General features: G+C 35.9%; 1 protein-coding gene across 1 annotated transcript in view; it reads left to right on the top strand.

Moving 5' to 3' along the window:
* The window catches only part of COL4A1 (collagen type IV alpha 1 chain), a 201,568-nt gene that overhangs the window by 560 nt on the left and 184,349 nt on the right, over nucleotides 1-16,659 (top strand). The gene's annotated exons all lie outside the window — the stretch shown is intronic.

Raw genomic sequence — 16,659 nt, 5'->3', positions numbered from 1 at the left:
GAATCCGTGGCTCCTTCACAAGCTGTAAACTGGTGTACACACACCACACGCACTCAACTAGCCCCCCCACACACATGTGCATGTGAGTCGCCCTGGGAGTGTGTTTCCCTCGTTATCCAGGAGACTGGTGGTTGATGCTGGAACCAGTTCTGGGCCATTTGCCTGGAAACAGCTGTATCTTTGCTTTCCCACGGCTTTTCTATTGCTAAAGCACGCTCAAGTACAGGAAAAGTAGAACTTAGTTATATTTGTTAATTTAAAATAGTAAAATACCAGACTGCAATCTCTGCTTTTAAATGCCCTCCCATTTTGAGAACCAAATTTATATTTTTGCTTGAAACCAAAGTGAAACCATATTTCATTGTTCTATGTGCAAATTGTTTTCCTAGTTTTCATTTCCTCTGGCAATATGCTTGACCAGAAGGAATTTGGGAGATGTTTTTTTTTTTTTTTGTAGTGTGCAAAAGCCAAAGCTTCTTCTACTGGTTAGACCCTAGATATGGAGATGATTCCCCCCAATTCCGTTGTTTTTTTTCCCCAAACAAAATAAAAACTTTAATCATTTGCAAATATATAAAGCCAAATAAAGAACCCTTTTAAGATGTGCAGTGATAAACATGTTTTAAATATTTTTCATTTATTTTAGAAATAGTTTTACTAGCTGTCAGATATCTCTTCCATAGTATCTTTTTCCTTCATGCCATTTTGTTCAAAGACTTTTTTTTTGTTTTGTTAAAAACTTAGCTTCTTAAGCTAAAGTCAATGTCTATCTATACCAGTTAACTCTATGCAGTCATTTTTCTGTAATTAAATATCATTTCCCAAATTAAAAGAGAAATATGTATATATATATATATTTCAGCATTTAAGAGTTCTCAAATGCTACAATATTGGATGTTGAAGGGGCTAATAATAATCATGCCAAGTCATTAGCTTTCTGAGCATTTAGATTGGTTTTCCCAATCCAATGTCTAGTCCAGTACCAGGTCCAATTAGATACTTAGATGCTTTTTTGGTGATGGAGCTCAAATGCTTGAATTTTAAGAAAGAGGCACCTCTTCCTTTGGATAACACCTATCTGTTAGTTTCAGTTCTGACTCAAGAATGTTGTCCCAAAGATTTCCTACAGTGCAAAGATTGCCTTTATATTAGGCAAGTCAAAGAAGGCCCTCTACTTGGAAATGTACTACTAATTATTTACTATTATTGAAATTCTCATTGTTTATGTGAACAGACCTGAGTTAATTTTGAATGACATATTTTTAGAAGCCCAGGACTTTATGAAATTGTATGTGACATTTAAAAGGTGTCGCTTTTTATCCCTAGTGCCTAGTCTAGTCCCTGGCATAAGAAAGGTCCTTCTAAATTTCTCTTCACTGAATAAAAGAAGGTCCCATTTATAGCCACTCGTGTTGATGCTTAATAAAATCAAGGTAACAGTATCATTAAGTATCTACATTTGCTTGTTTTCATTGGATACCAAAATGCCAAGTGCCAAATTATTCCCTGATTCAATGGGGTTATAGGGTAAAGCTAGAGGATATGAATATAGTTGTCAATGACAAATAATTTGACATCAGCTCAGTCTCAATCACAATTAGAACCATAGTATGAGGACCTGAATTCCAACTCAGGTTTCTTGAGTTATTTATTAATTGGGTGACCATGAGAAAGTCATTTATACTCTTCTCAGCCTCAATTTTATTACTTTTCAAAATGGAGATAATAAATACTTCTGGACCTTCTTCACAGTATTGTATCAAACTAAATATTTTATTATAATACAAAATTCATTGGGTCATTGATTTAGAATTAGAAGGGACCTTTGATTTTTTCACATTAAGACTTTCCCTTTTATTTAGCAAATGACATACAATTGTTTGCACCCCAAATGCCTACATTGATATTTTAAATTTCTCTTCTAATTTCTTTTCTTTTTGAAGTTACCTTAGAGATAGAAGACACAGTACTCAACTGTACAAAGAAGCTGAACATTTGCTCTGAAAGCTTCATGCTTATAATATTCAACACTACCATTAATCTGAAATGTCAGTGGTTTAATTTATGTTGATCTGAATGACTTGTTCTAGTTCTTCCATGAATTCAGTTACTAATAACAGGCATCCTCTGGTACTGCTGCTCTGATAACTTCCCAGCAAGTATCTCAGGGCTAGGGGTGTGGCCATGACTTTTTCTCAGCTTGACTTTATTTGCCCAGAAATAGTGGAATCCTCTCTATGTACTAGCTTACCATTCATAAAATCTGAAGAATTTGAGCTCATATTCAAAGAAAAGAATCTAGATTTTTATACAGGTACATGTACCAATTGCTACTGGAAATATTTTTGGATTCTACTGAGAAGGTGAGAAGGTAGGTATTCTTTTTTTTTTTTTTCAGATTTATCCCAACCTAACAAGGATTCTGTCCGGCAGCCAAAAATGGCCTCAATGAAGAAATGGAGAAGTTGCACCTCAAAATCATAGTGCTTCTTTCATGACTGGTATTGGGCCAGGATCACTGAAAAGTATAAAGGCACAGTGGCCAAAGTGCTAGATTTAGAGTCAATAAAATCTGGGTTCAAATCCTGCCACTGATGCTTTCTTTGTAACAATTGGCAAACCACTTACCTTTTCTAAGCCTCATTTTCCTTATCTAGAAAAAGATAATTGGACTACATTGCCTTTAAAGACCTTTTTTGGAATCCCCACTTCAATGGGAAATGACAAACATTTATACAATATTTAGTATCTAGGAACACATAGTTCATAAATGAGGACACTAAAGTTTTATTTTTTCATTGCTTCTGCAGGCATGTGGGCATGTTTTAGAGAATGGTGGGAAAATTTATATCATGGATGGCTACCTCCACATAAGAGCTAACCTAGAAAACTTAGCCTCCTTTTGGACAAGGACATAAAGGGAACTCACACAGCTGGAAATGATTCATTGCCAAAATTGCCAGTAACCTTCTTGGAAGTAGTAATGTTAATCATAACAGGTTAAGATATTTAGCGAAGGGCTAGTGATGAGCAGGAGCTCAAATTGTAGCCATATGTGATACTCTATAGATAAGTCACTCTAAGAAATAGTTTGTTTTCATGCGCACAGTTTGATCCTAATGATGGGATTTAGTCTATCATTTCTTAGCAGCATCCTCAAATTATGTTATTAAAGAAGTCAAATATGAGTCATCAAATAATTAAAAAATAAGCACCAAAACCCACTCAATAAGAAATCTGGCATTCATCTTTTTGGAAACATCTCACTATTAAGACAGAAGAAATAAATCATTTAGCTACTATATAAAAGCTTTCCAGGTTCCCAACAAGCTGTCATGGATTGTTGTACTTTTTTTCTTTAATATTAATCAGACCATAGATTTTATGTTAGAAGAGAAAACTAGAGGCCATATAGTTTTTATTTTATAGTTGAGGAATGTCAGGGTCAGAGATGTTAAATAATATGACCAAGGTCACACAGATAATAAATGGCAGAGATAGGATTTGAACTCAGGTCCTTTGACTCTTAAATTAGCACAGTGCCTGAGATATAATAAGCACCTAATAAATGCTAATTTCTTCTCTTACCATCCCTTTCCACTGGATCAATCATTCCTATCTCTATAGGGTACACTGACACTTTTCTTTATGTGACCACCACATCTTTAAAACTGTTTAATGAGAGCAAAGAAATCTCTCTTTTTCCTTATGTGAACTCTTCTTAGTTCAATAATGTTTGGGTAAAGAACTGTCAACACTTGATAGAGCATCAAGTTTTTCTCTACTATAGGTATGCCAGAAATGGCTCCAGGACTTCATGAAATGAGGTATGCCCTCATTAAAATGCATGTCCTTTAACAAAGGTCTGAGCATTTTAAATTGATCTGCTAGGGAAGGCCATAGCAACAATGGAAATTCCTAAAAGTTATTGACATTATAACATTATTCTTCTTAGTATAGTGGGATTAAAATGATTGACATAGCTCAATAGGACTAATTTTACGTTGTTTTATACATGATAGTTTAAAGGGATGTAGAATAAGGACAATATTTCCATTATAAATGTGGCTTTTTAAGTAGCTTTATTTTTAAAGTTCCAGTCCATTTCTTAGTTTCTAGCTATATTTCCACTGCTCAGGTTTCTGGCTTTTTTCCTACGAGGTCTCTGAATGCTCATTCTTCTACCTGCCCCTCCCCCTCAAATGTAGACATTCTTCCAAGATTTAGTTCTTGCATCTTTTATGTACCCTTTTTTCTAAAGATCTCCTCTAATGGTTTTAATTATAATTCAATTTGATTCCATTTATAGACATTTGTTAAGTGTCTATCATATGGTGGAAATGGTGCTGGCACTGTTGATATAAAGACAATGAAATAATTTATTCTTTTGTTTTCTTAAACCTTTTCCTTCTGTCTTAGAATCAATAACTAAGTATAGGTTCCAAGGCAGAAGACTGGTAATGGCTAAGCAATTGGGATTAAGTGACTTGTCCAGAGTCACACAGCTGGGACGTGTCTGAGAACAGATTTGAACCCAGGATCTCTTGCCTCTGGGCTTGGCTTTGTATCTACTGAACTACCTAGCTGCTCCCCAACCAATCCACTTTTAAGGAGCAGAGGGCTCTATTCCTAACTTTGACCTCTAATCAGTATTACCGTTTAAGTATCGAAAAGCTTACAGAACCTGTTATCCCCTCATACCAAACATATTCCAAACTGAGTTTACCTTCTAAAACTCATTCATCTTTCCAACTATCTCACTTTTGTCAATTACCCTATTATTCTTTCAGACTTTCAGATTACAGACCTTGGAGTAATCTGTGATAACCATCATAACCACAGTGTTGTCAGATCCTATGTTCATTCCATCTTCATTTTCTTCTTTCTCCTTTTCCTTCCCTGCTACTTCCCTAGATTCATGCATAGATTATTACAACAGCATCCTTGTGGCATCCTGGTTTTGAACTTCTTCTCTGTTCCTGCCTACTACCCTTTTATAAAATATCTCCTCCCTATTTTTGAAAGGTGAAGGGAATGAATGGGTATATGTCAACTGTAATAAGATGATCAGTTTTCATGCTTATTGTCATAAGGATACTTGAAAGAAGTTTTTGTAATAGAATCCATCAGAATTAAGGCTCACTTATGGAAGCAAAGGAGTAAGTTTGCCTTTTATTTATTTTTTAACTATATGAGCTCAAGGACCCATTCTCATATCAAAGAATGCACTAGAGTGTCTACTAATGGATTGACCACTGTCTATAGTCCACAAAAATTATTTTTGATTTATCAAGACTGTCAATATTGAGCATTTTGGTTTGATGGCATCAGGTAGACCACAGTAACAATGTCCATCCTAGCTATCCAATGAGATAGAGCTATGCTTTGCCCCTCATACATCTACACTACTTGCTGTTTCCTTGTTTTTGTTCATGCTACTTCCCATGTCTTGGGTGTCTTCCCTCTTTCCCTCCCAGTGTGCTTAATTCTACTTATCACTGAAGTCCAACCTTCAAGATGCACATGTTCCACCAAACCTTTGTCAGCGCCTTGAGCCTATACGAAGCTTCCTTTCTCCAAATCCAGTATTGTGTGCAGAGGTGCTAGCCATTGTTTTCCACGTTGTTTCATATTTTTTCTCCTAGCACTCTGGGTAAATTGTTAGCTTCTCAGAGGTAGAGTTCAGCCCTATGCATACTACTATTTGTCACGTATCCAGTTTTTAGTAATTACTTGTGAGATTGATTTGTCCCAGGCTCCTGGATTGACCACATCAGAAAACTACTTGGCTGCCATTGACTCAGGTCATTTCATGAAGTTTATGAAGATGCCCTTTTGTGACATGATGCTTTCTGTCGCCACATTGTGTTGTGAGATTTTGCATGGGGAGAAGTTCCTAGTAGTTATCATTTTAAGTAAAGGTGCTTTCCCCTTAGACTTTAGTATTTAGGTATTTTATCATAGACTAAACACAACTTGGGAACATATACAACCCTGAAGTCTTTATATAAATAGTTTATTCCTTGGTGTGGGAATATGATGGTGAAATTTTGCTGGGTTTAATTTTGAGAATGCACAAAATAATAGTACTACATGCACTGTGTTTATTAAATACTGTGAGACTTGTGGTAAGGTAAGAGATCACTGCTCTTTTGAAATGAGGAATATGAGCACCATTTGACATATCCTGCCTTTTTCATCTTTGGGGATGGGGTGGGACAGGAGGAGGAGGAGGGAGAAGTTACAACTTTGGAATTAGTTTGGTTGATTACTAATGCAGTGTTTGTATGTAGCCTGGGAAATTTTCCCTTCAGTCAGATGATCACAGAAATCCTTGCTCTGAACTGAGAAAGATGAAAATTGATTTCAGCTGCTCCTTTTTCAGAGTCCCTGATGCATTAGCATTTGGAAGAGATGTCTGTATACTCCTCTCTTCCTAAGCTCTGTTGAATTACATGAACATGGGCCAGTTCAGAAGTAAATTTTTGGACACAATTTCTCTGTGGTTGCACATTGCATGAAAATAGACTTAATTACATTACCAGAACTTTTGCTGTAGAAAATAAGCTTATTCATTTGTTGTTTAAGCACACAAATCAGTATTTGCCAATTGTAATTTGAAGCATTCCAAAATTATTTCCACACACGATTTTAGGCAGTTCATTTTTATGTACTCATACAGTAGAAGAATGTTATCACTTTATAGGATGCAGGTATTTAAACCTGTATATAGCTGCTTGAGAAAGGCAGATGTGTCTTCTAACATACATACATACACAAACAAACACACACAGAGCACTGAACACAGTTCTGGGACATAGTGGACACTAATAACATGCAATTTGGCTTCAGTTCTGTCAAACAGTCAGTAACATTTGAGTGCCTGCTATGTACCAGGAGGCAGCTGGGTGGCTCAGCAGATAGTGTATAGGCTTAGAGTCAGGAAGACCTAAGTTCAAATCCAGCCTCAGACTGTGTGATCTTGTTTGGACAAGCCACTTAACCTCTGTTTGCCTTAATTCATTAGAGATGGAAATGACAAATCATCCTAGTATCTTTCCAAGAAAACTCCATGGACTCTGTTGGTGTGCCATGGTCCAAGGTGTCACAAAAAGTCAGAAACCATTGAACAACAGCAACAATTAAGTGCCAGACACTATGCTTAGTGCTGGGGGAACAAATGGAGGGAAAAGAAATTCCTTGTCTTTAGATCTCTTATAATCTAATATAATTATAATCTAACATAATCTATAATTTATAATCCCTATAATCTAATAAATCTAATTGGGAAGACATATTAAGAAGCAAGCTATATATGAATAGGAGAGAAATATGATTGCTCTTTTGCCATTTCTTTTCTCATTTCTGCCAGATAATTTAAAGAGGGAGATTTCTCATAAGATGATTTAATAGCTAAGCTCTTCCAGAAAGAATGGATGATGCCAGGGTTGTGGAATCAGAGGCAACAGTACTATTTCCATATGGCAGAAGAACATCTATCTGGCAAAGTTATTTTTTGCATGTTATCATATCAATGTCTACAGCAGTCTCAGAATCACATCTGATATTCAGGATCAAATGTGAAATTCTTGGGGTGGCATTTAGAGTCTTTTCCACTCCGGCTTCCTCCTACCTTTCTAGATTTCTTACTCTTTTTTCCCTTCCATCCTCTCTTCAATTTAGGAACATGGGCTTACTTGTAATTCCTCACTGATTAGACTCTATCTCCCTATGCCTTTCTTTTTTAATTTAAATTTTAAATTGATTTTTGTTTTTTTAAAACACTTGCCTTTAATCTTGAAATTGACATTAAGCATTGATTGGTTCCAAGGCATAAGTGTGGGAAGGGCTAAGCAATTGGGATGGAGTGACTTGCCCAGAGTCACACAGTTAGAAAATGTCTAGGACCAGATTTGAACCCAGGAACTCCTACTTCCTGTCCCCTCCCTATGCCTTTCTACCATACCTTGAATGCTACCTATTCTCACCTCCATGTCTTCGCTTCTTGCCTTCCTTCAAGACCAACCTCAAATTCCAGCTTCTACAAGAGACTTTTCTTGTTTTCTTTTCTCATCTTTATGTCTTCCCTGTGAGATCACCTTGGATCTACTTTGCATATACCTTCCATATATGTATTTATTTACTTGTTTCTCCCCTATTAGGAAGTCAGCTTTTGTGCAGGCTACACATTTTTGCCATTTGTATTCCCAGCCCTTAACATAGCATCTGACACATAGTCAGTAAGCATAAATGCTTGTTGACTGACAGACTTTTAGGAGATTTGATTAAAGCAGAAAAAATAGTCCCAATCCTGTGAAAACAATACCTTTGTAGATAAAGAGGCTGCATTCTAGTGATACTTGTCAGAATACTTTGTTATTGCATTGGAATTAGACTGGACTGGCTAAATTCTAAGCCAGAATACATGCCAACTTATTGTACAGATGAGGAAACTGAGAAAGGGATCAGGATATCAGAAAAAGGGAGGTGGCAATACAAATGCTATTCCAACAACTAGAATTATAGTTGACTCAATAAATGCAAAGCAGTTACTATCTTAATTCCACGCTTGCCTATGAGATGAGTAATAATAGTAATAGTTAATGCTAAGCACTTTATACTAATTATTTCATTTGAGACAACAACTCTAGGAGGTAGGTACTGATCCCCATTTTACAAATGAGGAAACTGAAGCTACCAGATTAAGTGACTTGCCTGGGGTCCTACAACTAGTATCTGAAGCTGAATTTGAACTCCTGTCTTCCTGACTCCAGGCTTAATGCTCCAATTACTCTACCACCTGCAGTCGCCAAATGCTGATATTTAATAGATTTAGAGCTAGAAGAGATGGTAGAGGTCATCGACTCTCTCATTTTCAAATAGGTAAAAAATTAGGTCTAGAGACATTTAAGCAATTTGTCCAAGATTTCCTTTGTCATTGCCATGTCTTCCCTATGAAATTACTTTAGACCTACTTATACATATGTATTTATTTATATGTTATCTCCCCTTATAGGGAAGTAAACACTTGGTGCGGGCCATGTTTTTTCCCCCAGGACAGTATCTGACACTTCGTAAGCATGATTGCTTGTTGACTGACAGACTGTTACCAGATTGACAGATAGTAAGTAGTGGAGTTAAGATTGGAATTTAGATTCTTGGAATCCAGATGCACTGCACCTTTTGCCACCCTTCCCCACACTATATGAACCTTTGTGACAGAGCACTAGGGATAATTCTTTGCCCCTAATAATGCTGAATATTGAGGGAGAAGCTGAGGAGGAGGCATAACTTTTTTAAAATTGATTTGAAGAAGAATTTAGGTGACCACAACTCTCGATCTCATTGCAACACTGATTTTCTGAGCCTTAGTTTTCTCCTCTTTGAATACAAGGGAGTCAGGGAGTGTGCCATCTTAGACTAGATAAGCCCTAAGATCCCATTGAGGTCTATATTTGAGATTGTCACAGATGGTTTTTTTTTATTTGTTTTTTAGACAAGGGAGATTTTATTAAAAAGGGTTAGTTGTGGGAGGCTTTGTTGAACAAAACAACATTAAACACACAAAGAAACTGGAATGCCAAGTGATAACAGAAATGATGTTACTTACTATTGTTAATTTTAAAATAAAATCATCCAGTTGTTTAATTTAGCATCATCATTTGGGGGGGTTGATTTTTTTAGTTCGCAAGGGTAAAAACAACCCCTAGGGACCACATTTCCTGAGCTGGAGTTAGTTGTTTTAAAGTGATTCCTTTCTTTTGGTCAGCAGTCCTCAGGAAATATCTTGTGCTTATTGTTTAAGATAAATCTGCCACAGTATAATCGTGCAGTGTCTGGGGCAGATTCAGTTTTGATAACTTTTCCCAGCAATATGATATGACAGCTTCAATTGTGATCAGAACTGAACTGTACACATATATTATCTTATAGGAATGCAGTAGGCATATATAGAGTGGTAGACAATAGATAGATGATAGATGATGTATAAATGATAGATAAATCGACGATACATGGATGGATAGGTAGGTAGATGACACAGGTACGATCTAGATAGATGATGGATAGATGATAGATAGATGATATAGATGATAGAGAAATAGAAAATGGGGAGATAGATACATCCATCCATATTTATCTTTTATATATATTTTGGGGAGTGTAGCTCTAAAGTTCATATATGATGGGACAAAAAGTGATCATAGAAAGAAAAGAAAGCGAGCGTATACAGGTTTTTATAGATAGCTGGTATTATTTTGTTCACTTGTTTTTAGTTGGGTCCAACTCTTTGTTATCCCATCTGGAATTTTCTTGGCAGAGTTACTGGAGTCATTTGCCATTTCCTTCTCCAGCTTATATGACAGAGTAGGAAATTGAAGCAAGCAGGGTTAAGTGACTTGGCCAGGGTCACATAGCTAGAAAGTGTCCCAGGCCAGATTGGAATTCAGGAAGGGAAGTTTTTATGACTCCAGGTCTCGGTACTCTATCCACCAAACCACCTAGCTACCCTTGGCCTATGTTTATACACAGCATGGTTTTATTTGGGAGTTTGACTGATTAATAAGGAATTTTAGAGAATTAAGCAGAGGGTTAAGCTGGTTCATAGATACTATAACTTTGATTTGAATAGTATAAATGCAATTTCAGGGAAATATTTGAACTCCTTAAGATAATTTTTTTTCTTAGTATTTAACATTATTTAGCTGAACTTTTTGGGTAGTCAATAGTCCATTTCCAAATAGTCCTAATCTATTCATTAGAGTAAGTCAGGAAAGATTTCTTCTTGGTAAAACCTTGTTAGTAGAGTTCCTTTAGGCATTGCTTCCTACAAAATTTCCCATTTAAAATATTTTATTTTGTACCCAATTCCATGTAAAATAATTTTAAAAAAATTTCTGGTTTTTATCTTTTTTAAAGCCTTACCTTTCATTTTAGAATCAATACTGTGAAATGGTTCCAAGGCAGAAGAATGGTAAGGGCTAGGCAATGGGGGTTAAGTGACTTGCCCAGGGTCACACAGCTGGGAAGTGTCTGAGGTCACATTTGAATCTAGGACCTCCTGTCTCTAGGCCTGGCTCTCAATCCACTGAGTTACCCAGCTGCTCCCTGGTTTTTAAAGGTTAAGTTTGGGGAGAAAAACTCTTTTGCTTCAACTCATATCCATCAAGGTTGGGGACTTTGATACACAAAACTTGGGTCTGTTGAGAAAGTTAACATGCATGAGTTTACTGGCAGCTATAACTGTCCTTAAACTTTTTATTCTGGTAAGAATTTTCACATGGTAAAAGACAAATTATTTAAAATAAGAGTAAAATGGATATTTGTCTGCTTGTGAAAACCAGCATTTTCTCTTGCTGACTCTTTGCCCAGACAGTTTTGCACTTAGCCCAGGAATTTGAGTATAGAAGCTGAGGAATGAAAAGCATCATATTCATTTATGCACATGATTTTTTAAGATTTGATGATTGGAAATGATGTTCTTAGGTAATGCAAATGAAATGGATACTTAAGACTTTTTAAAGACATCTTCCTGTCTCTCTTACGTACACCCTATTCCTAATAAGGAGAAAAACTCATGATTGGTTTATAAATAGTAGGATCAACACAGTGCTTAAAAGTTGAAATCCATTTGGCAAATATTTATTGAGCTCCAATGTGCATAGCACTGTGCTGTACTATATGAAAATCATCCACATCTTGATTAGTCTTGAGTTCAGTGGCTTTGGAATGTTTCAGGATGGAAAATAAGAAGAGCCTCATCTATGATAGAAATAACCCTAAAAAATTAAATGAATGTGAAATGTTTTTTGCAGGGCTTCCTTATAATAACTTTAAAATATCACTGTGATGTCATGTCCTGGAGGAGACAAGGCAATCAGCCATTTTACCATCAAATCAGAAAGACTTATGGCAGACCTAGAAAAATTTCTTTCTTTCATTGTAATAGAAGCTATTTGATAGATTTTTGTTAAAATTTAAGGAGATATAAAAAATTAAGAAAAGGTCCTTGCCTTCAGTGAGCTCAATACTTCTTAAGGTGTATTTTTAGCTTAATATGATGCTATCAAAATATAAGTCATTTAGAAGTCTTCTCTTTAAATCAGGAACACTCACCTCTCTTGTAGAGTGTGAAAAATGCAGAGTTTAGGTGCAATTTCTTTTATATTTATATGATTCCCCCTGCATTGAGTAAATTCTTTAATTCAGTATAAAATTGTATCTATTATATTAAAATTCTATTCAGTGAATATCAGGCTCTTTGAAAGGAACTATGCTAGGTTGACCCTATACACAGAAAAGGAAAGGAACCTGTCTCTCCCTTCAGAGAGCTTTTATTCTCCTGAGGGATAGACCATGCACACAGATAATTTACTGGTGGTTTGAGGAAGGAATGAATACCAAAGGACTCGTGGTGATAGCAGGTTTCACAGAGGAGGGTAGCACATGAAAGGGGCATCCTTGAAAAAAGATAAAGATTGTAATAGAAAATGGAATATATTCCAGACCTGGGGAACAGCCGGAACAAATGCAGAGGATTGGGGAATGGAATGTAAGTTACAGAGAATGGAATTGTTGAATTCTAAGTGGAACCAACCTTAGAGGGTTGACTATTCAAATTCTTCATTTTACAGAGGAGGAAATCTAAAGAGGTTAAATGACTTTGCCAGGTATTAAGTAGCAAAGCTGATATTTGAATCTAAATCTTAGGACTAAATCTAGCATTTTTGCCACTATGCTATCTTATTTCCCTAAGAATTAATAGAATAATAATTACTGTAACAAAACAGTTAATATAATAGTGACTGGAATGTAGAATATATAAAGGGAACGAATATGAAAAAAATAGAAGGGTTGATTGAACTTAACTTCAGTGTTAGGTGGAAAAGTTAGGAATAATTCTAAATAAGCAGGAGAGAATGTAAAATGATGCTTTAGGAAGAATATTTTGTCAGCTTCTTGGAGATTGTTTTCAGTAGGGGAAAGATGGAAGCAGGAAGATTAGTTAAAAGGATGTTCTCATGTGTTTCTCGAAAGATGAAGGTCAGAACTAGGGTACCACCCAAGTGACAGTTGTACTTTAGTCAGTTTTTAGTTGCATCCTACTCTTTGTGATGCCACTTGGGGTTTTCTTGGCAAAGATACTGGAGTAGTTTCCCATTTCCTTCTGCAGCTCATTGTATAGAAGAACAAACAGGGTGTTTGAGGCCGGATTTGGACTCAGGAAGATGAGTTTTCCTGACTTCAGACCTACCTCTCAATCCTTGTATTGCCTTGCTGCTAGTGCTCAAGTAAGAGGAGTCAAAGGGAAGATTATTGAATAATTAACATCCCTCAGAAGAGAGGCATAATTATTATTTTAAATTTTCTTTATTATATTCACAGCCAGAAAGTTTTGACCTACTGGTGATTATTGTTTCTTACAAATACATTTATGTATGGAGTTAGTGATAAATGTTAGGTATACTGGTGTACTCTAATCATCATTATATATCTCATTATTTACAACTTGGATCTAATATTGAAATTTTTGTTCCATTTTGGCCTTAAGACTTCAGACCCCCAAATTCTCAATTATAGAAAATGCACAACAATTACTGTTTTTTTAAAACTATGCAAACTTTTCATGGATAAACCCATTTTACAGTTCACTTTAGGTTGAAAGTCAGGAGAGAGATACTGGGAAAACAGGATGAAAATTTGTAAGCACTGACAAAATTAGATAAAAATTGGATGAAATATTGATGAAATGTATATTATGATTCTCTGAAATAATTAATAAGGGACTCATATAGGTCTTTATTTAGAAGTATGTATTCCTTTTTGCCAGTCCTTATTTTCCATTTTTAGTGGAATGATAGGAAAAAAAGTTACACTGTTGGTATTACGAAAATTCATAACTGGAAAAGGAGATGGGCTAGTCATGTAGCAAGAACAAAGGGGAAACCAATGGTCAGCCTGTGTGTTTGATTGGCACTAATGCAATCAATTTACAAATGGCAATTAAGTAGTACCTATGTGCCTGGGCACTGTGCTAGATGCTAAGGATACAAAAACAACAAAAAGAAGTCTCTGCCTTCAAAGAGCTCAAATTATATCCAGAGAGAGAACTCTTATGATATCAAGACAAATGTAGTTAGACCTCCACTATTTTGTTGAATGGGTCTCCAATGAAGAATTCATGGGAGGACTCCTCCTGGGGTCACAAAGGATTAGAATGTGCAAATGGATTGTGATCTACTTCTTTGAATGGAGTACCATCAATGAGAACATGGATCTCACACAATATCTTAACTGAATCATATTTTGAACCAGAAATGGTTTAATATGATGCTGCCTTTAGCACATTGGAGGATGACTCAGTTAAAATATTTACCTTTACCAATTGAACTATAAATAACATAAAAGAAAAACATTTCCCTTTAAAGGAGTTAGGGATGAGCTTCTGGTTGCAAAGTACTTTAATAATAAAAATTGGTGAGTGATTTCCTCCTTCCCCTTTGAAAATCTGAAATGCTATTATGCTGAGAAACGATTAGCCAAGTCTTATTCCTTGGGCCCTGTAGGGAATTATACAAAGCAGACAATTTGAAAAACTAGTTAAGACTTAATAAGGATAAAGGAATACATTGTATTCAAAATAACAGTGAAGAAACATGTATTTCTTCCTCTTTTTATAGCACGTGCCATTGATTCTAAGGCTTTTCAATGAGGATAGCATTGTATTATGATAGTAATACAAAAATTGTGAATCTCAGTCAAAGGAACTGGTGTGGAGGCCTAAGTAAAGTGTAATAAAGAAAAAAAATATTTATGAATAGTATTTCTGTGATCATTGGGGCACCATCTAGAAAAACCTCAGGTTCCAAAGGATGTACATGGTGGTTCAGTCTCCTCTACATGCAGGGCTCTCTATGTGATCTCTTGTTGTAGCATGTGATACAACTAAGAAATTGAATTGTTTTTCCATGTTTAGCATATATTTGAACATGGTTTGTTTATAGTCACAAGCAGAACTTGAGCCTTTTAGTGTGGGTGTTGAACTGATTGGTAGCTGGCAAAATTGGACTTTGGTTCTAAGAACTGAGCTTACAATTGTTTTTGGACATCTAACCATTTTTGTAAAAGAGGGCTGAGTTGTAGGTTGACTGTAAATGAGTTAGAAACATACAGATTTGATTTCCTTGAAAATACACAAGGGCTTAAAAAAACATGGGCAAAAGTTCTTGGCAAAATAAGTTGGCAAAACAGTCTTCACAATGCAGTTGGCAGAACACCTAGTGTTCTGTCTTGCCAAATCTGAAAAACTATTAATAAGATGAAAAAAGATATATTGTAAATATCTGATGAAACATATTATGCTATAGAAATTTCTAAAAATAAAGCCCAGAGGTGGACCTTCACTTAATGGGAAAATCCTTCAGAAGGAATCCTTGGCATGTGATGTAATGGAATATGGGCTCCAGTTTGGAAAGGATAAGATTATGAGGAATAGACAAGAACAAGAGATGTGAGAGCCTTTTTTGATGTCTCGAAACACTGTTGTTCAGAATATAATATAAAGTCAAGGTCTATAGACTGGAAACCTTGAAAATATTGTAGAATTGGTAGTCTCCACTTATTCTACTGTCATAAAGATGACATATTCAAGAGCGAGGAACATTTATAGCCTGAAGAAATGGGGGACTTAGTCATATTTTTATTAACATTCTTGTTTACCTGAAAGCTCATTAAAGTTTTAGATAAATGTTAATTGACAGTACTTAATTAAAATCTGAATCCTGCAGGGGGACCAAGCTTTTGTTTATGTGAGTTATGCAAATTTTAAAATTACCATATTAGAAATTAAAATGTCTTATTATGAAAACAAGGTCTTGATTCATTGAAAGAATCTTAGGGATCCCCAGAGGTTCCTTGACCACAGTATGAAAAGCACTATTATGGGGAATTCCTATTGGAATCTTAGTGACAAAAGTTATTTGGCATGGGGAGCATAGCATAGGCTGACCCATTTCTTATGTGCCAAACACTTGGCTATACGCCTGATGGCAGTGTCTTAGCCTTCTCTACACACTGGAGCCTTGGCACCTTCTCAGCTGATCAGTCAATTAGCAGTCATTTAATTAAGTGCTGCCTTTATGCCACATGTTCTAAGAGTTGAGGATACAAAGATTAAAGCAAAAAAGTCCTTGCCTTGAAAGAGCTTATATTCTATTAGGAGAAATGACATGTAAATGGGGGACAGCTAGGTGACTCAGTAGATAGAGAGCCAAGCCTGGAGACAGGAGGTCCTGAGTTCAAATTTAACCTCAGATACTTAGCTGTGTGATCCTGGATGTCACTTAATCCCCATTGCCTAGCCCTTATTGCAGTTCTGCCTTAGAACCAATATACAGTATTGATTCTATAATGGATGTTTTATGTATGTGTGTAAACATCTATACATACAGAAACACATATGTGTATAACATACATACATATGAGTAATTATCGAGTAGAAAGGCAATAGTAGCTCAGTGGGGATTAGGAAAGATGAGTTAGAGAGTCATGCTTGAAGTAAGATTTATAGGCAATTACGAATCCTAAGGTAGAGATGAGGAGTAATTTTCAGACATAAGAAACAGTATAAAGGCATGGAGATGGGAAATGGAATGTCATGTA

This window comes from Monodelphis domestica, chromosome 8 (genome assembly GCF_027887165.1).
Source record: "Monodelphis domestica isolate mMonDom1 chromosome 8, mMonDom1.pri, whole genome shotgun sequence".
Taxonomy (NCBI): Eukaryota; Metazoa; Chordata; class Mammalia; order Didelphimorphia; family Didelphidae; genus Monodelphis; species Monodelphis domestica.
This window is presented reverse-complemented; position numbering and strand designations above follow the sequence as displayed.